The sequence below is a fragment of the Panthera tigris genome, chromosome C1 (genome assembly GCF_018350195.1).
Source record: "Panthera tigris isolate Pti1 chromosome C1, P.tigris_Pti1_mat1.1, whole genome shotgun sequence".
Classification (NCBI taxonomy): domain Eukaryota; kingdom Metazoa; phylum Chordata; class Mammalia; order Carnivora; family Felidae; genus Panthera; species Panthera tigris.
This window is the reverse complement of record NC_056667.1, coordinates 72,098,090-72,124,363: the sequence shown is the minus strand read 5'-3', so window position 1 is coordinate 72,124,363 and position 26,274 is coordinate 72,098,090. Positions and strand designations below refer to the sequence as shown.

At 38.6% G+C, this 26,274-nt stretch overlaps 1 long non-coding RNA gene across 1 annotated transcript; it reads left to right on the top strand.

Moving 5' to 3' along the window:
• Positions 1-15,009: 15,009 nt before the first annotated feature.
• LOC122241536 lies at positions 15,010-25,327 on the top strand. Its single transcript, XR_006221747.1, has 3 exons — positions 15,010-15,079; positions 20,401-20,569; positions 25,260-25,327. It is a non-coding gene; the product is annotated as an uncharacterized LOC122241536 (long non-coding RNA).
• Positions 25,328-26,274: the final 947 nt, after the last annotated feature.

The following is a 26,274-nucleotide window of genomic DNA, read 5'->3' as shown; positions in this document are numbered from 1 at the left end:
GAACCTCAGAGTGACTAGTAACAGGTGAGGTGCTGAAATGCCTTGGTGGCACTTACTATTCTAAGTTATTCTGTAGTATAAAATCCTCCTCCTTCTTCCTCCTTGAAATTTTTAGTCTGTTATGATCACAAACATACGCATGCAAAACAATCTTAAGTCAGGGTGGGGCTGCCTAGCCCTTTGTGGAGCTTATTACCAATAGCTCAAAGGTTAAACGTCACAAACAGGAGTAAAGACATCTGGTAGGTAGCCTAGAACTGATAGTTTTAAAATTTCAACTGTATATGTAGGGATTTAGTAAAATGAACAGTGGGATTAGTTTATGTGGAAATGTGTTTTCTTGGGGTCCTTGGAGGGAGGTGAGGTTTGGGAAAGGAGGGAGGGGATTTCTGGTTGAAGCCCAGGGATGACCAGCTCTGTATTACCCTCCTCTTTTTATGGTGCTGACACTTCAGGGCTTCCATCATGGCTGTAATCTATATTGGGCATATGTCATTAAAATGAGAGCTATAGCTTTGAGAAACCATGATACTGACAGGCTGAATCCATTGCCTCTGACTGAATCCAAAGACCTTTGTATTAGTTTCCTAGGGCTACCATAACAAAGTACCATAAACTGGGCGGCTTAAGACATCAGAAATGTATAGTCTATCAGTTCTGGAGGGTAGAATTCTTACATAAGTTGTAGGTAAGTCCATGTTCCTTCTGAAACCTGTGGGAGAATCCTTCCTTGCCTCCTCCTAGCTTCTGGTAGTTTGGCAGCACCTTTTGCATTTTTTGGCTTGTAGCTGCATAATTCCAGTATCTTGCTTTATCATCACATGACATTCTCCCTGTATTCCTGTGACCATCCTCTTATAAGAACATCAATCATATTGGATTAGGGGCCTACCCGACTCAAAAGAATGACCTCATCTTAACTAATTGCATCTGCAGTGACCCTATTTCCAAATAGGGTCACATTCTGAAGTACTTCAAAGATATGTTAGGACTTCAACATATATTTTTTGGAGGGACACAATTCAACCCATGATGACCCTAATGTGGGCAACCAGAGATGAGAAGAAAGAAACTATTTCCTTAGTGATGGAACCTAGTTCTGTATTAATAACATTCCACTGGGATAGAGACATGTGTCTGCATGAAACATAGCTCATTTTCTCTGCAGGGCTCCCTCCTCCTTTCCCCATATTTGACCCCTCTCTGTTTAATGATGTGCAAAGGAGACATACTACCCAATGGTGATAGTGCAAAGCTTTTCTTGACTGAAAGAAAGCCTGTATTGATATTTATAGGGAGTTATTGACCCAGACTTAATGTTTTCTACCACTTCCAAGGACTCAGGCTTCAGGATGAAAATCTACTATTCTGAGTGAGCCCAACGGTGGAAATGAGAAAGTAATCTTTTTTTTATCTGCCTTTCCAATTTGTTTGCCAAGGTCACGTCTCCCTGTGATAGAAGCCATTCACACTTCACATACCAGCCAGTTGACTATGACTCTGAGGTTATTAGAAAGAGAGATGGAAGAGAAACTGCCAGATATATTATTTTTCTGACTGTCTGGAAGAAAAGACCACTAAGATCTTTCTTAGGAAAGAGCGTTTATTCCCAGAACTCTCTCACACACCTCCTTGTTGGTGAATATTTGAAATTTGATGAGTTGAAAAACAAACATCCAATTTATAGCACTGCTTTTAACCTGGATTTCTTCAAGGGCAATAAATAGCCAGCTGTGTATGAAATTGTTAGGGACAGCAGAGGAGGATATTTACATAACAGTAGAGCTTAATTTGCATATGTCTACTCCAATTATGTTGGCTGTTCTAAGGCAGCTTTCAAAGTTAAAACTGCCCTTATTTCTTCCCTGATTTCTTTCTTCCCTGAAGCTTGGCAAGCAACGCAATGCAATGGCAAGAGCATAGGTTCGGGAGTCAGAAAGACATATGTTTGAATCCAGATCCCTTGAATTCTGGTTGTCAACTTGGGCAACTCCTAAGTCTCAATTTCCATATTTGTAAAATGTGTAAGTCAAGTTTCTCAGGCGTCAAAGGCTGTGCTGTGGACTTGTCAGAGGAGTGTGCTCATAAATCCCACAGTTCCTAATTCAAATCCCCTAGTCATTTTCCTTAAGCTCACTGAGCCTCAGTTCCTTCATCTTTAGAATGAGGGAGGATAATAGGATCTATCTGTAGAGTGGAAGAGGTTGGTAAAGAAGGTAGTTTAGACCCTTTCTTAGTTATAAAGTAGAAAGCATCCTCTTGTTGATATTTGTGCATTAACTAAATGAATTTATTGAAATGATTTTGGGCTGAGTGATATCTATGGGTCTAAATATGAATATTGTTTCATTCATACATGTAGAGGCATGTGTGCTGTTCTAAGTAGAGAATTATCCCTGGGCTTGAAACATGCTGTAGAATCATTACATTCCAGGGAGAGAATAGGTGTTTGTTTTCTCTCTGTCTCTCTGCTTTTTGTTTCCATTGTCCTGTGTCCCAGAGATTTTGAATACAGGGCATGTCCTTGGCGGAGAGAGCATAATGACATTTGGAGTCTGTTAAACTCTGTATCCTGGGTAGGATTTTCTGGACTCTAACCAAATGTCAAACATGGAATAAATGCTTTATCAGACATCAGCAGTCCTTCCACCTCTCCTTCGCTCACCCCAACTTCACTCCGCTCCATGACTAACCCAAGCTCAGCGTGGAAGAACATGGGATGGATAAAGACTGATCTGGTACTAGGGGGACTGTTCCAGGATCACCTCACCTGAAGCACATCCTGGTCCATTCAGAGGGTACTTAGGGAATGGAATGAAGTTTTCAAACCCCAGAGTGCCTTCTGTGAAGTAGAGATGAACCCCTTCAGGAAACTGCGGACCAAGACAATCCCACCCTGAATCATGATAATAAACCATACGGCAGAGTCCTCTTAGCCTCTGGACTCTGCCTCCGTGTTGGCCTTCCAGGCTTCCTAACCTGCATCTTCCTGTACTGCCTGCCCTGTATTTTCAGCCCTTGTGCTTAGAGGCACAGATGCCTTTTGTATAGTAAGCTGTAAAAGGGCAGCTCGGATGTCACTTGTCATTATTTTCACAAGGAGAATTCTGGCTTTCATAGAAGCTGTGGGTTTGACAGTTTCCCAGCATTCCTGGCAGTAACTTTTTCTTTTTCTTCCACAGCTTAAAGCTGCTCTGCTCTCTTTTCTGCCTCACTGTTACATTCATTAGGAACTATGTTGTCACAGTTGCTTTCTCTATTTTTGATATTCACTTAAGTTAAAACATCAGACTTGTTCTGGCATGGAGTTGTCCCAAATTAGAGAGAAAAGCAACAGAGTGGTCAGGAGTAAAATCCCAAATCTTCAAAACACTGTTAATCTGCCAAATTTAACTATTCTATGGCAGTGAATGGGCAGGTTTTCCACTTGTGAATTTGGGAAGAAAGTTAATTTCCACCTCTGGATCTATGATCAGATTTCATTTGTCTGGTGTGTTTAATTTAACTAATGGTTACTGAGCACCTACTGTGTGCTAGGTCTAAGGATTTCAGTTGAATAAAGTATCAACCTTATTCTCAGGGCTTATTGCCTTTCAGACATTGAGTCGAGATATGCCAGTTCAACCATGCAAAGTCACAGTCCCCATGCTGTTTGATAAACTGAATCCTGAACATATGTAACTGAGAATATGATCCATGTTCAGTCCTCCAAAATGAACAGCTAAGCCTCGCGAGGCAGGAGCAAGACCTCCTGGGATTGCGGAGCATCTAGGATCATGTGGGTGGTGGTAACTCCATTTGACACCTGTGTGGCACTTTAGAGTTTGTAAATATTCTAATAACTAACCTCTGTAATGTGATCAGGATAGATGCTATTGCCTTACCCATTTTATTGATAACAGAATTGAGGCTCAGATATGTCACAGGGCTCTCTCAAGGGCAGGCAGCAAGGAAAGAAGTGACAAAGCTAGGACTAGAGCTAAGGTTCTGACAATTTGCTCTCCTGTTTTTCTTGCTACAATTTATTTAAGCCCAATAAGCTGATAGCAATAATCTAAAACAATATTCTCATAAATGTTTATGATAGAGAGGGGGAAATGCTACTTTAATAAATAACTTGCAACTGGACACTGAAAATAACATCTCTACATCAAACTCTCTTTTTAGAACAAGGCAAGAAATAAAATTAAAAGAAAAAAGCAAAAAAGGAAATGTGAGATGATATAAGTCGGTGGTTAAGAATCCACTTTGGGCAAGTTGGTGAATTTAGTAAACTTCCATTTGTTCACCTATGAAATAAGAATGATATTAATACCTATTTCATACATAGTAAATATTCAACAAATAGTAGCTCTAAGTATTGCTATCATCATTATAAGTGTAATTATACTAAAGAAAATAAAATCTTAAGCAACTCTGACTGAGCCTTCTGGAGGACACTAAAAGTCAACCCCGGAGTTTCTCAACCAGGACCTGTCCTTGGTCCTTTTTGCTTTGGAAAGACATTTGCCCAGAAAGGTACTGCTCATGAGGCATTTAGGAAAGGAGAGTGGAGATAAGAAAATTAAAATTAGCCACAGTTTTGCTCGATGAGGCTAATTTTCTTTTAAAGTCGCAATCATCTCTAGTGATGTGTCAGCGCAATTACATGTTTGGGTATTTGGAAATTGAGTACCTTTCTACATAAGTGGATTCTGAGGTAGAGGCTGCCATCTGCCTCAACTGGGACCTGTGATTTGATAGTGTCGGGATTGAGGCAGGGAGTTCACCCTCCATCTGCTTCGGGATCTCTCTCCCAGGACATGCACTGTGAGTGAGTGACTCACTACCTTAAACAGAGATGCTGAACAACAGCATCAGCAATGACAGTGAACACAGCTTGTGGACTTCCAAGGAACCTGTAACTTAACAAGTCACATGCGTGCGGCTCCTGGGTGGCTCAGTCGGTTAAGCCTCCATTTCTTGGTTTTGGCTCAGGTCATCATCTCACGGTTTTTGAGTTTGAGCACCAGGTCAAGCTCTGTGCTGGCAGGGCAGAGCCTGCTTGGGGTTCTCTCTCTCCCCCACTCTCCCTGCCTCAGTTGCGCTGTCTCTGTCTCTCTCGGAATAAATAAATACACTTAAAAAAAAAAAAGTCACATGTGTATACCCTAAAGGAAGATAAAGCTAAACGGAAGAGGATCCAAGTTAACTGTCCTCTGAAATTATTTTGAATTGTGTAACTGAAATGTCAAAAGGCCATAGGCCTTTTAAAAGGCAGTTGCTAATTGTTTATGATGGAGTCTGGATAAGTTATTTTGCGTGGTTTTTCCTAATTAAGAGATCCAAACAAAGTGGAAAGATTTTGATTCTTCTGATAGTTATTTTTGACCTGCACTGTGCAGGAGGGGTAGGGATACTGTGGTTTTGAAAGGGCCTGGCCAGGAGCATTCGTTTACATGCCACAGCTATGTGCTGGTTTGCTCCCGAAGCCCTTCCCCAAGGAGCCACCTACAGTATCAGAGGGTCAAAGTTTATTTTGGATTGAATAAAAATGAGGCATGTGAGCTAACACATATAACCATTTTTGTGTGTGCGGGAACCACAGTCTTTTCCATTTCCTCTTTAAAACTGAGGACTGGGAAACTCATCAAGGAGACAAATTCATTCATTTTAAACATGTTATATAACTCAGGATTGTGAGATCAGGAAATGAAATGGAAAAGCCATTTCTGCCATCAGGCTTGTAGCAATCTGTGGTGGGGTTTTACTGTTTACTCTGTGTTGTTGGGAATCCTCGTGTGCCTTTACATTCACAAACTTTAATGTGATCACGTGTACTTGCTGTATTATGTCTGGATATTTACAAGCTTACTTGACAATCATTTATAGAAATTCTAAGCCTTTATCAAATTATGAAAATGGCCTAATCACTGGCATACATTATTCGGTACTTACAAAGCTATACACTTTTAATTAAGCTAAAATATTTTCCAAAGGGATCAAACATATCTGTTTTCCTATTTCCTTTTCACACCCATTACTTACAGAATGGAGAAAATTCCAGAAGTACTTTCATTCCCTACAGGAGATTATTTATGTGAAGAGGCATCTAGTCCAATTAGCTCTAATCCCATTAAATTAGGCAGCTATTTCTTTGGTGCCTTGTTATACATACACTGTGGTGTAATGACAGATGCTTCATTGTGTAACTTGATGTATTCATTATTTTGGTTTCGATTACACTTTCCCAACTAAAGTCATGCTCTTTCCACTTTAGTTTCTCATGTTTCCTATTGACCTTTCTCCCCCAGCCCCCTTTGTAAGAGATGAAAGTCAAAATGCGTACATGCAGAATACAACATTGTTTCAATTTGTTTGAATTCTTAAGTGAAAACATTCACTCTAGAATTCACCATAAAGTGAAGCAAAATCCCAAAATAAGCTTTGGCAATGTTGTCATCAGGAAATTCCTATGGAACAAAGTCTAATATCTGTGCCTATGAATGGGACACAGGCCTTTTCAGAGAGGCTAAAGCAGGATTCCTGGAATACAGTAAGTGGTCAATATATGGTTTTTTAATATTAAAAAAATATTTTTGTGGCAAGAACATTTAATATGAGGTCTACCCTCTTAAATGTTTAAGTGCATGATTTAATAATGTTAACCATAGGCACAATGTTGTAGAGTAGATCTCTAGAACTTACTCATCTTACGTAACTGAAATTTGTGGAGCTAAACCCTAGCGTCACCTGGGAGATCTGCCTGACTACAACAAAAAAGCAAGTTTGGGGAAATGAAGTGCCTAAAAAAGAAATGTGGTACATGATAGCCTGAGGATGTTGGCATCATCCCATGAGTTCACTTTAAATAAAGGAAAACGACAATTGAAAGAGAGAATTTGAAGAAATTTTCTGTTGGATTGTGAATGTGTGCAAATCATACTACAGAGATTTGGGTTTTAAGTATCTATCATCTTTCCTTTAAAATATTACATCCTTTCAGGAGTTAGCACTTACCACTCCACTCTGAAGAAGGTAGGTAAATACTATCTCAGCTCCAACAAGATGTGCTATTCCCCAGAGTCAAACAGGAACAATCAATATGATAAAAGCACAAGTTTTACTGCTACATTTCCCTTGCCTTTCTCCAGGAGATTTGTATTTGCGTGGGTCAATTTTCTAATTTCTCTTGGTCACTATTACGTTTTGCATATGAAGAATTAGGCAGTGCTAATTAGGAAGAAAAGAACTATATCATCACATCAAAAAATATAAAAGTTAACATAGTAATGGTAGAAGCACTAATTGGTAATGGTATTAGCATTAATTAGCCAGATTCTTCCTGAGTCTTACTTGGTCCCTCCCCTGAAACCAACAAAGAAAACGTTTAGAAGCTAATACAGTATGTTCTAGTTTACATCTAGTGAAGTGAGCAAAATGTAAATGTAGACCTCAGGATGATCACAAAACAATCATGTAATTAACATTTCATTCAAGAAACAGTATATCCAGCTTCCCATAAACACATCTTGTGCTCATTCCCAACCACTGGCCCTTCTTTCTTCCTCTAAGGTAACCACTATCCCAAATACTTGCATGATAGTGTTTAAACTTTATGTAAGTGGAAACACAGTCTATACTATTTTGTGACAAGATTTTTCATTCAGTTGAAGATATAAGATTCATCCATGCTGTTTTCTGTATTTGCATTTTGTTCATTTCCCTTCCTATGTCATACTCTACTGTGTGAATATAGCAAATTTATTTATTCTTTCTACTAATGATGGACACTTGGGTTGTTTCTTAGTTTTGGTTATTATGAAGAGTGTTGCTAATGAACACTCACAAACATGTTTCATGGTATACATGTGCATGCCTTTCTGTTTGGTATACACCTAGAGTTGCAGGTGTATATAAGGTATGCATTCATTCAACTTCAGTAAAGAATGTTGTAAGTTTTTTTAAGTGGTCGTACCAATTTTTACTTCCGCTAGTGGTGGTAAGTGTTCCCATTGTTCCACATTATGCCCAAACTTTGTAGTATCAATCTTTTACACTTTACTGATTCTTCTGGGTAGAGATAGTTCATTATAGCTTTAATTTGCATTTTCCTGGTGAATAATGAAATTGAGTATTTTTTCATTTGTTTATCAACCATATGGATATCCTCTTTTGTAAAGCGCCTGTTCAAGTCTCTTGCCATTATTCTATTGAATATTTTGACTGTATTGTGTAAGGTCTTAAGTTTCACTATTTTTCATATTAATATCAATGGACCCAACAAATGTTATTGATAAGATCATTGTTTAACCACTGCTCCATTCGTGCTGCTTCATCATAATCAAGTGCCCATATATGTGTGGGTCCGTTTGTCCTTTTTCTATCCTGTCCACTGGTAGTTTCTCTATCCTTGAGCTATTACTATTACTACATTGTCTAAATTGCTATAGTTTTATAATAACTCTTTATATCAGGAAGAATAAGTTTTTTTCACACTTTGTGATGTTCCCAGAGTGTCTTAACCAATCTTAGTTATTTGCATCTCTATATACATGTTAGAATTAGCTTGCTTATTTCTACTGTACATACACACACAGACAGGTGCGCGTGCACACACACACACACACACACACACACAAAGTCCTAAGATTTTGTAAGAGATAGTATTGATTCCATTAGTTTCATATGGGAAAATGTCTTTAAATATCTTTAAAGTAGGTAATCTTCTAATTCATGAACATGGTAAATTCCTCTACTTATTTAGATCTTTTTAAAAAAATTTTCAGTAGTGTGTGTGTGTGTGTGTGTGTGTGTGTGGTCTGCACGTGCACGTGTGTATGTGTGTATATAAAGGTCATGCACAACTTTTCTTAGATTTCTTCCCGGGTATTTGATTTTTTATGTTTGCTATTGTGCATAGAAATTTTAAAATTTCCATTTTCCATTTGTTGCTGAAATGTAAAAGTCAATTAATTTAAATATTTTTACTTTGTATCCAATGACATTGCTAAGCTTCATTATTTGTAATAATTTATCTGAGGGTTTTTATTTATTTGTATTTTTTTAAGTTTACTTATTTATTTTGAGACAGAGAGTGTGAGCAGGGGAGGAGCAGAGAGAGAGAGAGAGAGGGAGAGAGAGAGAATTGCAAGCAGTCTCCACGCTGTCAGTGTAGAGCCTGATGGGGGGCTTAATCTCAGGAACCATGAGATCATGACCTGACCTGAAATCAAGAGTTGAATGCTTAACCAACGGAGGCATCCAGGTGCCCCTACTTTTATTTTTTTTTAAGTTTATTTATTTATTTTGAGACAGAGAGAGAGCATGTGCATGTGCACAAGTGGGGGAAGAGCAGAGAAAGAGAGAGAGAGGATCCCAAGGAGGCTCTATGCTGTCAATGAAGTTTTGCAGTTGCGTAAATCTAGCTTGACCATGACGTATTATCCTTTTTATATACTGTTGGATCTGTTTACTAGCATTTTGCTTAGGATTTTTATTCCTAAGTTATGAGGGGGATTGGCCTGTAATTTTTTCTTGTAATACACTGTCAGGTTTTGGTGGTAATTTATATTAACCTCCTAGTGGACACATCTCGTGCTTTTTCTCACTTGAAAGAGTAAGTGATCCAATATCAAGGAATGACAGGAAGCCTCTAGGAATAATGTCACACTCAAGAAACTGAGGTGTAAAGAAATGAATTCTAACAAACTATAGGAGCTTGTGAGTGCATCTTTCCCCAGTCAAAAATCCAGGTGAAAACACAGGCCAGATGATACCTTGATTGTAGCCTTCTAAGGCTCTGGGGAGAGAACTCAGATAAAACGGTCCCCAGACATTTATCCCACAGAAACTATGAGATAATAAACATGTATTGTTTTAAGCTTCTAAGTCTGTGGTAATTTCTTATGTAGCAATAGGAAACTAATACACTTTCTGTCTCTTTTGACATATCCCTTCATTATTTGAACACTTCTTTATTTTATGACCTAACGAGATGTTCCAGGCTTGGCTTATCCATTCTCTGAATAAACCAGGAATTAACCATTTTTCCAAGAAGTTCTAATTTCTTTTAGTAGAGAATGGAATTTAGAAAACAAGACCTTCATGCTAGGGGTACTCAATATTATTGGGGTGTCTTGTTCTTAGGCCTTCCCATTGGACAGAACTAGGGAATGTGTGTGGATGTGGGTACATTCACATTTATATTTATATTCATTCCTAGTTCAATCTATACATATTGAATCACACAAATTCACACCAAAACCCCACTTCTAATCTAGTACCAAAGGATTTATTCTAGTATTCCTTCCTTATTTGTAACTGCCTTCTCTGACAGGAGAAACCTGGTTCTGTTCTTCTTCAATATGTTTCCTTATTGGATAAACCTCTTATGTCTGTAACCAGTCTCCCATCATCTTTATCATCCTCCATTTCTTGGATGCCTTCATCACCATGCTCAGTCCCCATTACCCAATTGGTTGAACTAGTGCCCTATCACCCTCAAAACACCTATTTTACTAATGGATTATGAACTGAGTTATCTAAGAAGAAAGAGATCTAGTTATTTTTGATTGAGCACCAGACATTGTATATGAAAAATTCTAGAGAGAATGTGAAGCCCAGGGTGATTTTCTGTCCCCCAGAGAGTATTTACATGGTTGTAGGCAACTAGGGACCCCATAAATGCCCATTCACCTTAATAAAAACTTGTGATTGAGATGATTTGAAACTAGACTTTCATCGGTACCAGGACCTGTTTCAAGCTGACCCTTACTTCTACTATCTAATGCAAAGCCTCTCCCTTTGGAAGTCCTTGAACTCCAGTTTTTGTCCCCTAATTCCATGATGCTGATAAGAGGTCTACTTGGCTTCTCAGATTTTCAGCTATGTTTTCCAGAATTGGAAGAAATCCCAAGGGAGAAAAGGGCTCTAATACCATGCTATCTAAATCTATTTCTTCTAGATATTACCCCCATAATTCCTTACTACCTTGTTAGCTCTTTGGTGTATTCAAGCAATTTTTTAAAGTATGTTTTGTCTATCCTACTAGTTATTATCACTAGGAGATTGTCCCAAGTTACCTGGTATGCCATTTTTTGGTGGCTTCTTATTTTTAAGCTAACATATAGTCAATATTTACTATGTTCTTAGCACCACTTAAGTATGAAGTGCTTAAGTATGAAGATATGCTTTATCTCATTTAATTTTACAACTACTTATGAGATAGATGCTATTATTATCCCATTTTACAATTGGGGATCCAGAGCTTAGTGGTATTCAGCGGCTGGACCAAGGTCATACAGCAATATATAGAGGTCAACTCAGGTCTATCTGACTCCAAAGCCTAAAATTTAAAACACGGAGCTGAGCTATTTCCTACCATTAATCTTCATAACCCAGAAACAAAACACCCTATAGGGGGAGTATTAGATATTAGTCTATCAAGACAATTTTGAAAGGGAAGACAAGAACAGAGACATTTTCTTTATTGCTTAAATGACTCTGACAGGACCAAAAATAAGCTTTCAAGTTTGGACCCAAGGTACACATTTATTTTTTTTTATCCAAACAAGAACTGTGATGGATATAAAGTTAAATTAAAAGAGTTAACTGGGGGAAAATACCATCCTAACTACTTCTGTGGCATCAATTAACTTACAGTTCAGAAGCTCGAGTTCCCTTCTCCTCTGGTAGGAATCTGTCAGTTCACATAAAATTGTGCACTGTGACCGGATGTTAGGATGTTATAGAGGCAGACAAGCAAGATGTGTCTGACTGATGCATCTGGACAGGAAACCTTAAATATGGTTTTCTTTTCTTAAAAAAAGAAATCCCAGCCACATATGTTTTTATTTTTCTTCTCAGCCTTTGGTGTATGAAAGCATAGGGCATGTTATTGTAGGTAGTACTTCTCAGGAGAGCAGTAGCACTTTTTAAAGATTTGAGGGGCCCTAAAATTCTTTCAGACATTTACTCAGATATTTTGATCCCAGCTACTTTTCTAAAATATATTTATTTGTACTCCTTTGTGTACAAACTAGAACAAGTTGGCTAAATTTTCTTAAAAATTTTGGAAAGATATTCTTTCAGAAATAGTTCATATTTTCCTATCAGCAGAATTTTATTAGCGAGGCCATGAAGCTAGTCTCCCGGACTCCCAATCTTTCTGTGGACAGTTAGTTTTCACTGTACCACCTTGAACTTTTAAGTATAACATCTAGTCTTTCTTCAAAGAAGTCATAACTCTTTCTAAGATGATAACCATCCTTCTTTATGAGGTGTTTGTGAAGTTTGCAAAGGATAAAGGGCTGATGAATGTTGACTGATTCTTCCTCATGGAGTGAGGCATTAAATATTGACCCCAATTACTTAACCAAATGTGGAGTAATAAAAACTGTTGGTATTATAGGCTTTCTTTGCATTGCTGTTTTATCTATTTTGTCTGTTTTATTTCTGTTTTTGGTTTTTTTATTAGCTCTAACCAGCTGTTAATAACTTTCTAAAGTAACTTCCCATTTAGTTGATAATATTTGATCATACTCAAGTTATATTCTACCTAGATTTCAGCACTAGTAAATAAGTGGGTACAGAGGCACTTACCCACAGAGTTGGAATCTCTTTTCTTTTTGCTCCACTAGCTTCTTCTGGTAGAAGCAGCACATTAAGTCATCAGTACTCATGTAGGGCTGCTTTTATTGAATTGAGCATTGGTGTAATCAGGTCTGGACTGAGACAGACGGAAGCCCTAGACAAGACAGTAATGGGATACCTCATCAAACCAATATCTTTATTTAAAGTATTTTTTCAAGGGGTTCCAGGGGAGCATCAGTCAGTTAAGTGTCCGACTTCAGCTCAGGTCATGATCCCATGGTTCGTGAGTTTGAGCCCCACACTGGGCCCTGTGCTGACAGCTCAGAGCCTGGAGCCCACTTTGGATTCTGTGTCTCGTCCTCTCTCTTTGCCCCTCCCCTGCTCACACTCTGTCTCTCAAAAATAAATAAGCATTAAAAAAAAAAATAATAAAATAAATAAAATATTTTTTTCAATAGTTACTTAGTGGCGATGGTGAAAAAATGGTTTCTAATAATGGAAATAGAGTACAAATGCCTTCATGTTTAAAATAAGGAGCTAATTGGGGGTGCCTGAGTGGCTCAGTCGGTTAAGCATCTGACTCTTGATTTCAACTCAGGTCATGATCTCATGGTTGTGAGATCGAGCCCCAAGTCGGGCTCCACACTGGGTGGAGCTTAAGATTCTCTCTTTCTGTCTCCCTCTGCCCCTCCCCGACTCACACTCTCTCTCTCAAAAAAAAAAAAAAAAAAAAAATTAAGTAAAATAATGAATTTATGGGGATGTCTGGGTGGCTTAGTTGGTTATGCATCTGACTCTTGATTTCAGCTCAGATCATGATCTTGTGGTAGTGAAATTGAGTCCCACGTCAGGCTCCACACATAGTGGAGCTTAAGATTCTCTCTCTATTTCTCTCTCTCTCTCTCTCTCTCCCTCTGCCCCTCCCCTGCTCATGCTCACTCTCTCTCTCTCTGTCTCAAAAATAATAAAATAAAATAAAATAAAATAAGGAGTTTATTACATGCAATTATTACTTGCAATATTCGGAATTAGACAACTTCTTGGGAGACATGTTAAATTATTTAAAATGTGAATAAATTATTCCTTCCCAGTAAATGCATCAAGCCCATGAATTATGCATATTCAGAATTTCAGCTTCAGGTGCCTGAGACATGGCTGATCTTAGCTGTAGTTGCACAAAAAAACTTACTCATAGGTACCACAAAAGACTAAATTGAGTTAGCGATGTGCCCATTTTGATCCAAGGACACAATTTTCTTCAGCAGAATCCCATGTGGTAAGTTCAATTTATGTTTTACCAGATACATATAAAGTCATGTGTGAAAATTTTAGTCAACTGGCCTTAGGTTTCCGATTTATCGAAGAGAACATTTTAATGATTCTTGTGAACTAGCAACCCTGGGAAATGCCTAGCAGGCTGACCCCTTACTTCAGCTCTGAGTGTGATATTATCAGCCCTACTGAGGCCCGAATAAACTTATCTTTGTGAGGACATTTTTAAATAATGTTAGGCTGTGTCATCTTTATAGGGACGTAAGAGCAATTCTATTTTAGTCTTAATTCCAAGAATTAGTTCTTTGCAGTTGGTCTCTTTTTACCTTTTGGACACTATGAATTGGGCAACTAATTAGATTTCTTTTTTTGTGCTTGTTACTTAAACATTGAGCCAAATTATATTCGTAGAAAACTCATAGGCCTTTATGTTGTAGAAAGAAATCTTTTTAAAATTAACCTTATTCCTGGCTTCATATTATGTTCCTACCATTGTTTTTCTTTCCTACTTTTACTTAAGATATCTTGCTTTATTTTAAGTATCCTCATAAGCTGCCCTTAATCCTTTTTGGAACGAGAAGAGGTATATATAAATAAGTCACTGCAGTTGCTAACTTAGTAAAGACCTTGTTCATTAGATTTGCAGAGAGAGAAAATAGTTTTGAGGGAATGGAACCTTATTTTGTGAAAGTTTGAGAAAAGCTTCCAGGGGAAGGGGGACACAGTTTGGGCTTCTGCTCAGTAGGGAGAAAGGGGGCTCACTTAGCAGAGGGAGGGGGACTCTGAAATTGAAGCTGGAACAGAACAAATGACAAATTTGACCTGTTTCACGGTGATGCAGAGGGTGGACCCTTAGAAACATAGAGCCATCAGGTAAGTTATTGCTGGAAATGTTTGTGGAAAATTGTTGTATGCCTCTGTTCTGGTAACATCTATTCTTCATTTTCATTTCTACTGCTCTCCAAGACATACATCTGAGGTAATTAACCTCAGATAATTAACCTCAGGTAATTAACCTCAATGTAATTAACATTGAATCACCTCTAACCTCACTGGCTCATGAGCCTCCTTCTTGACATTTCCCTTCCCGCTGACATGAGTCATTATTACACGTTCTGTCTCCCAGTTAACAACAGACAATGTGGACCGCTGACCCAGACTCTCTATCTTTTGAGGGTGAAGATGGGACCCAGAGACGCTACTTGTGCTCTGTTCATTACTTGAACAGAAATACGTGAGCTGAAAGTCTGGTTCTGTTAGCTCTGCTTGTCCACAGAGCAGAGAGCTGATTTACAGGGAGTGACCAGAATAGAGCAGGGCATGCAGAGGAGTGGGCGAGGGTAGCAGTGGAATTACAGACCTGGGGCTTCCCAATTCTCGTGCCTCAGGAGGTCCAGCTGTGGCTCCTGACTCTTGTTTCTTATCACCATTCTTCTCTTTTTGTGGTTGAGGTAGCTCAGGTAGCTAGCCACCACTTAGAGGTGAATAATCCTTCACTGAGACTTTAGACCTGAAAAAAATGTATCCAGTGGGAACCACCAAGGGTGTGCTTAGAGATCTAGATACAACACTCATCCATTCAACGGGTGTTTATGGAGGGCTACTATGTTCATCCTCACTCAGGATAAGCCATTGAACCAGATTTATCGAGTTGCTTATTGTCTAGTAGAGGATAAATCCATAAAGTAGGTTAAATCGCAAGGTGGAAAAGTGTTTACTGATACAAAAATGTGTTTATAATAATTGTTAAGTGAATAAGAGTATTATAAGGCAGCATGTATTATACATTCGTAAAACCATATATATGTGTATATGTTCAAATATGTGTGTATGTATATGTACATATATGTAAATATATATTTTCTTTCTCAATCTGTACATGTATGTTTGATATACAGATCACACATATCACACATATATCACATATGTGTACAAACTGAGAGAGAAAATGAAAATAATGTGAAGTCTTGAAGGACACCAAAATGTTAAAAGTGGTTATCACTCTGGTGAGATGATCATTGATGGTTTTTATTGCCCCACTTTTTCCTATCTGCATGTATTATATATTTTTAATTTTATTTTTATTATTATTTGTTTAGTGTTTATTTTTTGAGAGAGAAACAGAGAGCACATGTGCATATGTGCGCGAGTGGGGAGGGACAGAGAAAGACAGGGCCGGAGGATCCAAAGCAGGCTCAGCACTGACAGCACAGAGCCTGGATCAGGGGCTCAAACTCACAAACCATGAGATCATGACCTGAGCCAAGGATGGACACTTAACTGACCCAGGCACCCCTGCATGTATTATTTTGAATCAGAATTATAGATAACCTAGAATATGTTTCAAGAAGTTTTTCAAAAATATAAAATAATATGTATTTTACAAACTCTGCTTGCATGCATCTTTATAAGTCACAGTAAAAAATAAAATCAATAATTGACATTGAAATATATATCTAATAAAAGGATGGGCATTGGGAAACTTTAGAGAAACAATAATATAAAAAAGCTTTTCAGTCTAATATTTTTCAAAGTAAATGACATCATTAACAAGTGTAGATGTTTTGTTTTGTTGTGTCATTCAACAAATATATATTGAGGTTTTTCTGGGGTACCAGGCCCTGTTGTAGGCTCTAGAGGTACATCAGTGAATAAATCTGACAAACTTCTCAGCTCTTGTGAAACTTACATTCTTTTAGTGACAATCTTTTTAGGAAAATAGAAACTATCCCCTGGAGTGGGGGAGACCTCACCTTTAAGTCAGGTCTCCTGCTCCATCCTGTGTACATTCCTGTGTATAAGCCATGATGCTTAGCACATGGGACGTAGGCCATCATGACAGCATTCTTGCATTCAAGGAGCTTTCTGTCCCAGGGAATATGCAAATAAATAAAGGGACAGGGGAATGGGAATGCATAAAAGACAGACTTATCGTGGTCTATTTTGGCCGTAGGTGATAGCAGGGAAGACTTGTTGCCAGTTGGAGATACTATCTGAGCAGAGATCTGAAAGATATGTGGGAGTTAACCAGGTGAGAAGGCTGGAAGAAGGGCATTTCAGCAAGGAGAAATGGGGGGAAAGAGAACATGTGTCAGGGAATGCAAGTGGCTCGGGATAGCTGGATCTTTTGCAGAGCTAGAAGTGGCAAGGAATGAGATAAAAAAGGTAAGCAGAGATCGTTTGTTGTTTAAGAGGCAATATTGTGTTGCAGGCAAGGGTATGGCCAATAAAATGGCCCATATAAAGTGCTTAGAATAATAAGAGTTCAACAGATGTTAACTATTGATTATGTTATGGGGCTTCGTTTGCCATGATAGGAAACTTAATGTTTCTGTGCCATCTACAGTTTCTCTTCAAATTGATAGCTAAATAGTAGTGTCCAAACAGAAGCAACTCTGGAGCTAGCAAAGCCCTAAGAGCCAATTCTATATGTGGTCATATCATGTTTGTCCAAAGTCACCTGATTTTTGTTTTTATATAGAGTCAACTGTTCTAGGCTTTTGTCTCTGCTGGGAGATAATTTTGTAAAGGTCATACGTTTTTCATTAATTGATAATTAGCTAATTTCTTTGTGTCAGTGAATATGTACGTTGCTCATATAAAATACTCCAACGCTGATTACTGTGGTTTTGTTCTGAGAGATGAAGTAAACTAAGGATTCTATTCATGACTGAAATCTGATTGGTGGAAATTACTCATGGTCCAGTGGATCTAGGAGTTAATCAGTAATGCCCTTTGATAAGAATACAAGTTGCAATCATTTGTTTTGCAATGAAGTAATGTGCATTTTAGATTTCATGTGGCCAAAATAACTTTTTTGTTATTGTTCTAAATAAATGTTTGACAATGGTCAATGTGTTTTGCTGAAATATCCTCCAAACATAAGTAACTCTTCTTTTAATAAAAGCTGAAAATGCCCTATTATATCATTTATACAAATAGCACATGTATGAATGATGCAGGAACATGTTCATATATAACAGTGGAGTCCTTCTCATCCATGGTCTAGTGAGGCTCCTGTATCTCTGAGGTTCTCACTGGTTGGCTAGTATCCTTCACCAGAGTGCCACCTCTCTGTTTGCAGAAGATACCAAGAGTTGACCTTCAATATCCACTTTCCCTTTGAGTTTTAGCTGGTCATGTGGTTTCCCAGTTAGGGACTAATCTCCTTTTCAGCTATATGACCATATGATTGAGTTCTGGTTCACAGGATGGGAAGGAAGGGTATATATGCAATTCCTAAGTCATGCCCTTAAAAAGACACTGCTTGTCCCCCACTTTCTCTGGTAGTGGATGTGGTTATAAAACCCAGCTTTGACCAATAGATGAAGACTACAGCCTAGGGGATGTGGAAGCAATAAAATAAAGGCAACCTTGATCCCTAGACAACTCAAGTAGCGGAATTATGACCCCATCCCACTGCCAAACCACCTAATAGCTTAGACTTCCACATGAGAGGGAAAAAAACCAAACAAACAAAATTCTGTTTTGCTTAAGCTAGTGTTATTTTGATTTTGTTAAATCAGACATAGTGAATACTCCAAAATAATAGCATTCAAAATACCTTTTTTTTTTTTTTACTGAAATGTGAACATGAGGTAGATGTCACACCCATCATGTTGAAAGCAGAATGTTGTCAGAGTAGAGTTATCAGAGAGCCTCCATCAGTGAGCAGTCACATGAAAGAAGATTCTAAAGCAAAGATCTGCGTCTGCCTTCTTATTGCAGCCTCATTATTAGGAGCAGTGCCAGGCACATCCTAGACCCTTATAAACGAATGACAGATCCAAACAAGCCAGGCAAGACACACCAAGAAGGGGTGGAAACTAAGTATCTAATATAAAACAAATATAGTGTGGAAACTTTAAGTAGTGTAAGCAAAAGAAAGAGCACGTGAATAATAATATTAGCATTAATGAGAATTAATGTCTGGCACTACACTAAAAGTTTTCTGTGAGCCTTACATTTAACCGCCACAAACCTCCACAAGGTAAATATTACTACTCTCATTTTACAAAAGAGGAAATTGAGACTCAGAGGTTGCAGCTACTGTAGAGTTTAGCTCAGGTCACCAGATTATGCTGCATGTGAATGCACTAAAATGTATTCACTAGCCCATCATGGAACTGGTAGAGATAACCAGCAAAACACCTTCCTTAGAGCATTTAAGGATGAGGTGGTTTGTCTGGGGCAAAAGCGTGGCTATAACCTGTAAATATAGTTGAGAGGAAGAATATTGCCCTTATAAATGTGGTGCTTTATAGAAAAATAATTTTTTATATAAACCTCTTAGCTTTGTTTTGTAAAAATATTGAGACAGCATTGTGTATAGATAGCCTAGAATGAGATTTAGGGCTTCGATGTGACCTTGAGTAATTTCTTAAGTTCTTTGACATTGGATTTCTTGTCTTTTCCCAAAAGGACTGGATTAGCTGTCAGCTCAGGTTGCAGGCAGTCCTAACTCCCTGTGGTGCCGTGATTCCCAATAGTTTTAGGAAGGAGGACATAATGGGAGTAGGCACACTCAGGCTTTTAAAAGTCATATGCGCACTTCTCTGACTGGTGACCAGCTTAGAGGGCATAGGCATATGGTAAGCAAGGCCACAGCTAGAGAAAATCTGACAAGTCAAGCCAAGCTGATCTAGGTATTTCTCAGTGTTCAGTTTTTATCTTTTCTAGTCTGGCCTTCTTCCTAGGCACCTCCAGACTCCTAATACCTTTCTCACACTTCTGTGCATTGCAGAATTTTCCCGGTAGAGTTTCTCAGAACACCTTTCTATGATGTCTTCTTTCCCAGAACTTTCAGGCATTTTCAAATCTATTCCCCAAGCATCATTCCCCCACTGCTGGCTAACTAGTCAGTTAAAGAAAATAATCAGGGCCGTGGGGATAATGGTTAGTAATAACCTAATCTTTTTCATATAATAGGGACCCTTCAGGGACTTCACCCCAAGAATCTGTTGGGGCCAGGGGTAAAGGAGCTTCTGGGGTTTGTGTAAGAAAGTTATATTTAAGACCAGATCTGGATGAAGAACTTAATTTGACATATGTCAGAGTTTTCTTCAGTTCAAGCCAATGTAGTAAATATTAATTAAATGTGACTCCATGACAGAGGTTGAAGTTTTTTTCACTCTCCTATAAGTGCCAGTTCAGTTCTCAGGACAGTTCAAACAAATATAGGATTCATTTCTGGGAAAGGTTTCTGCACTCAACTGCTGCTTCTTTTCCAAGTCTGGTAACCTGGGGAATATAATCTAAATAGAAACCCAAGGTCTGGGGCGCCTGGGTGGCTTGGTCGGTTAAGCGTCTGACTTCGGCTCAGGTCATGATCTCACGGTCCGTGGGTTCGAGCCCTGCATCGGGCTCTGTGCTAACAGCTCAGAGCCTGGAGCCTGTTTCAGATTCTGTGTCTCCCTCTCTCTCTGCCCCTCCCCTGTTCATGCTCTGTCTCTCTCTGTCTCAAAAAATAAATAAACGTTAAAAAAATAAAAAAAAATAAAAAAAAAAAAAAGAAACCCAAGGTCTTCATTACTTCTCTCTGCCTTAAACCCACAGCAAATCCCCAGACATCAACCTCCTGCTTCTCATCCTCCAGACTCCACATGGCCCCTCTTAGAGCTCCAGATTCGCAAGTGCCTTCTAAAGGAAAGTGACCCTGATGTCAAACAAGAGAGAAAAGGAGAGAACACGGAGATGAGGAAGTAGTACAGTTACTCATATCAGTGTATGTAATAAAGATTTTTTTGGAAGTAAGGAAATTATAACATCATCATAAATGCCATACTATGTTTACATATTAATTGCTACTGAGTACAAGGTTTGGAAGCTTTTCACAGAGGTGACTATTTTGAACTGGGCTACTGAAGGATGAATAGGAATTTGCCATTTGAAGCAGTAGGGAAATTCCATGCCCAGGAAAGTGTATGAGCAACAGTCTGCAGGTGTGATCATGCACGGAGTGTTCAGAGAACAGCAAGGAGTAAGGTGGGGCTGGAAAATAGGGTATGTAGGAATAAGGTTGGGAGGTGAAGCAGAAATGTAGAATGACTAAGTGTAGAACCTGTGTACTTGGCCTGAAGAAATTGAATAAATGAGAATAAATGGGAGTGAGTCTTGACATCTTCTGGGACTTGGGAAGCACATAATACTATATGGGAGCTTGGTGGGAGTATCTTGGAGTAGTTGGGAAATACCAACTCTTCTATTTTTGTCTAAACCAAGATTATTTGGTGGCAGGTTCCTCATGAATGATGTAGCAACTGGACCAGGTGACTCCAGTTTCCTCTTTGCCTTACTCTTGTTTTAGGAATGTCAGATATAATGTAACACCAGCTATAATGGTGCCACCTACCCATGGCCCCAGGATGTGGTGAGTGGGACTGTTATTGGTATTAGTCTCTGCCTGAAGCACTTTTGTAGTAGTGACTTACTTTATTGTCTTTAACTCTCTAGGCAACATTGGCCAAGTCAGAGTCCTAGGCTTCTTTACTAGAAAGCACTGGCTGTTTTATTGAAGTATATGACCTCAATCCAAATGCTTTGAGGGAGGCATGAGTGTATATATGTGTGTATGGGTGTGTATAAAACTACCATTATGCTTTGGAGTCATTCAGAGATTTGAACTGAAAGTCCTGGGGACGTCTGGGTGGCTCAGTCAGTTAAGCATTGGACTTTGGCTCAGGTCATGATCTCAGTTTGTGGGCTCGAGCCCCGTGTCAGGCTCTGTGCTGACAGCTCAGAGCCCGAAGCCTTCTTTGGATTCTGTGTCTCCTTCTCTCTCTGCCCCTCCCCCTGCTCATGCTCTTTCTCCCTCTCTCAAAAATAAATAAACATTAAAAAAAAAAAAAAGAAAAGAAAATCCTTCTATAGTCTGGCAACAAGTGTGCAACCATATTGGGTAGGCAGTGTGGGAGAGAGGTGCAATTCGTGTTGCCATTATCAGACACAAGGCAACTAGAGCCCTAAGATGTTTATACAGACCATTCTCCTACCCTGTTAGAGACTCATCTCTGGCTGGTAAGCAAATCCATCTGTGAATAGGAAACTTTGTAGAGAAGTCACTGCCCTGTAGGGAAACACTGTGGCAGTCAGGCTGACTTGGAAGAGAATCTCAGCTCTGTCCATATCAGCTGTGTGATTTGAGTAGACTGCTTAACTTTTGAGAGCCTCAGTTTCCTCATCCATAAGATGATTTTTCACTGGGTTACTACTAAGATAAAATGGCAGTCAAGTATGTGAAAATGCTTGGCTTGTTGCATAATGACTCAGTCAACTGTAGAATTATTTCTTCCTACTGAGTCGTAAGTAGCCCACGATACATCTTTTTCAGCTTCCCTTCTTTAGAATAAATTATACCAGTTCTCTAAACCTTTTGACTGAGTCTTGTTTCCCAGCCTCTTATTATATCTGTGGTTGTTCACAGACCTTGCCTTTGGTTCTCCTTTGGTGACACTTGAGAAGATCCCAACTTTGGGGGAGCTGACAGCCACAGCTACATGCCAGGTTTTCTCATTTTCACCAGTGACACTCCTTCGGCTTCCAGTATGCTTCCTCCTCCTGGGATGTCGGCCAAGCTGAGACTCTTAGCCACCTCCCCCACCACTTCCCAAGTGGGAGTGATGATTAGTCCTCACAGCCGCTACCCCTGAGACAGGCTTTTGGCAAGGCTTCAGCCGCTACTAAGTTGCAAATCCTGCCCCTGCAGTTTCCTCATTTCTTACATAAAAAGAGAGGGAGGGTCTCTCTGTTGCAAATTCATCTGTGGCATTGTAAATTCAGGAATGAATAGAGTGCCTCTGTATAAATGATTTGAAGGTCCAGAGTCAACAGTATTGCCAAACAATCCCCCATTACTGCATAACTAATGCAAAACCAATGTATGACTGGGACTCCAATACTGGACAGTTACTTCAATTGGAACTGAACTGAAATATCAATTTTTGTGCTAAGTGCCACCAACAACTGCTGAATAATGAGGGAATCTGAGAAAGTTTTCTCCATTACATAAGAACAGTCACATGCTTCTTTAGTATTTTTTAGCAAACATTCAAGTGCTTATCATGTATCCATATGCTATCTTCAATATGTCAAGATGCTCTTCTTAGGGACTTAATTAATATATGTTATTCTATTAAATGAAAATATTTTTTATATTTAAAATATAACTAAGTCTTTTTCATTATTTTTGTTTTTTCTCACGTAGTACTTATTTTCCACAATTGTAAAAACTGACGCAACATTATTTATGGCTTTGTCTGGAGGAGAATCCGATCCCATGACTGGAGACTTGACATAAGCCTATTCTTTATATGTAGCACCATAACCTTCATGATAACTGAATTTTAGGTTAGGGTAATGACCTAATGCCCCTACCAAAAACACTTTAGAATTCCCACCACCATCCAAATTTCATTAATTCTTACTTATTCTTTCAGCTTAAAAAAAATGTTTGAGTGCTAAGGCAGTGATTGACAACTTATTTTCCTAGCCCCTTGTGCCTTTCCAGAATGTCTGTAACATTAACATTGTGGTGTTGTGGTGGTAATGTTAAGATGAGACTCAGAAATGGAACTTTCCACAATAGAAACAAGACAAATTCCTGGCTTTTGTGTAGATTCTGACTTTTATAATCATACACCACTAAAATTTGTCATAAAGACTAACAGGGGACCTACAAACTGGGTTAGTTGGCAAATTTCGATCTTGAAGAAAAAGGTCAAGTCAAATCTTACTTGAAAACTTAAAAAAAAAAAAACACCCTGAATTTGTATGGCGCTTTTTGAGACAGTGTTATTAATGTCTTTAAATCCCACCCCCAAATTTTCAGTTCTCCATTGTTATATTATTATGGTGTTCTTGAGCTTACTTTGTGATTTCCCAATGCAGTTCAGTTGATAATTGGGCTACATTTCAGGTTATGCATTCTATAATTATTTTAATGCCCATTCTAAGTGCAAGGAGCTGTTATGAAGCTAAAAATCCAAGTCATACAACATTAGACTCTTGAAGTTTTTTTAATCCACTTGTTTAATTTAGAACTGACATGTCTCTACTCAAGACAATAGATCTTTTAAAACAATCCCTGTGCTTCTTTTCCTTATCTCTATCCTGAAAGTGAAGAGAAAAAAAAAGTCTCTAAAATATTTGTTTGACAAATGAACAAAGAAGAGAATCTTCTGAGCTCTTTTCAGGCACTGTGAGGTTAGCATGAGTCAAAGCATCATTTGCAGGGATCATTGGTTCTGCTAAATTTTTTCTTGAGTAAAGAGCACATACTTGGGGATGCTTCCTCAGTATAGATATGACATAACATCTCAGGATGGGGAGTTGTTATAAAAAGAGACTTCACTGCATTTGCAAAAATGTTAATAATCACTGAACTAATTCAGATAATCTCTGGAGGGAAATTTGATTCAAGAATGTCGCCTTCAGAAATCAAAGAAAGACATCTTATCAAGTACCCTGCTGGTAGCTGATCCCCACTACTGTCCATAATGATAATCAGGGTTCACCTTTATAATAAACAATTGTCACGGGAAAAATAAAATGAATGTCCCCTCCAGATCACTAGATACTTTGGACACTACAAATGGGTTCTCCTGCCTGCTGCAGATGCTAACTTGACCTTTTCGTTGTACTAGTTCTCAACACCAGAAATTAAATGAAATGTGCCAACAAGGTACTTCTCACTGCCTCCTTGCTCCCACAGCTTCTTTGTTTAAACAACAAAAAACCAGAGAAGTTATTAAGACAGTAGCTAAAAATGGAATTTACTTCTTGACTTCTTTGCATCTATGTGTTGAACTAGTTAGTTTTTTCTTTTTCTATCCAAAGGAGTAATTAATTACTAATCTTTGCTAAAGCTGTCAGGCCGGTTAATTTACTGATAATCAAACTGGTTTTCTCCTGACATGTTTTGTTTTTTTGTCTTCTCTCATAGCCAAAAATTCCAACAAAGTATATTTCTAACTGCTAAAAAGTACAGTTCTTATCACAATGCCACATGACTTCATACATGGAATATGAAAAACATGATTTTTGGTTTTCATATCTTGTGATTTAGCTGAATGTAGGGAAATTGCAGAGTCTGAAACTCTGAGATAAACCCATCTGTGGTCTTGGCCATCAAGTATTTAAGTAGGCCAAGTGAAGGAATTTTACAGATGTATCAGGGTTCACAAGAGAAACAGAAGAAATAGGAGATAGATGTGCATGTGTGTATGTATGTATGATATTTATAATATATAAATATAAGTAAATAAAGATATATATGCATGTACATATATTTTTTTAAGGAATTGGCTCATGCAGTTATTGGGGCTCGCAAGCCTGAGATTTGTAGGGTAGGCCAGCAGGTTGGAAACTCAGGCATGAGTTACTGTTGTAGTCTTGAGGAAGAATTTCTTTTTCTCCAGGAAACCTCAGTTTGTGCTCTTCAGGCCCTCAACTGATTGAAGAAGGCCCACCTATACAACCAAAGGTAATCCACTTAAAGTCAGCTAGTTGTATATGTTAACCACATGTGCAAAATGCCTTCACAGAAACATGTTTTTTACCATATTGCAGGTATGGCAAAGAACAACATGAACTCAGATCATACTGCTTCATGTCTCCATGCTCTTGTACAATCTGTAACCACCCTCTGCAATGCACCCTCTCATGTTGTCCACTTCTTCCTTGAATATGTTTCCTATTCACTTAGATTATACCCTTTTAGTAAGGCATGGGTCATGGCACTGAAAGAAATTGGAAGGTTCAAGAGCTATTCAGGAGGGAGATCAATGGGACTTTGTGACTGATGGCTTTTGAAAATGAGAAAGGGAAAGACAATGTGAAACAACAGCCAGGTGCCTACCTTGAACAAGGTGACTGGTGGAGTTATTCACAGATGAATGGGATCAATAGATTAATAGATCTGGCAGAGAAGCTGTTCATTTCTGTTTGGACGCACTGAGTTTGAGTTGTCTATGAGTCATGGTGAAAATATATACAGGAAAGATAGTGCTCAGGACAGAGATCTGAACAAAGTGTACAGATCTGGGATGCGTCCTATGTAAACAACAGTTGAAGCCATGGGAATGGAAGGAGTCACATGGAATTACATGGAGAAGACCAGGGGCAGAATCCTGGAAAAACATCATAATTTGAAGAAAGAGGCAGAGAGAAGTTCCTCGGAAGGAGATGAGAATAAATTATCAAAGAAGTTAGAAGGAGAAGCAGGAGAATGTTGTGTCACAAAATAAAAGCAACCAGTCAGTATTAGATGGAGCAGAGAAGTCAAAAAAGATGAGGTTCAAAATGCCATCCATTGACATTAACAATAAGATCATTGGTCATCCTGAAATGAATATTTTCAGTAAATGGGGTAGAAGCCAGAGTCTGGGTGGCTCAGTCAGTTAAGCATCCAACTTCAGCTCAGGTCATGATCTC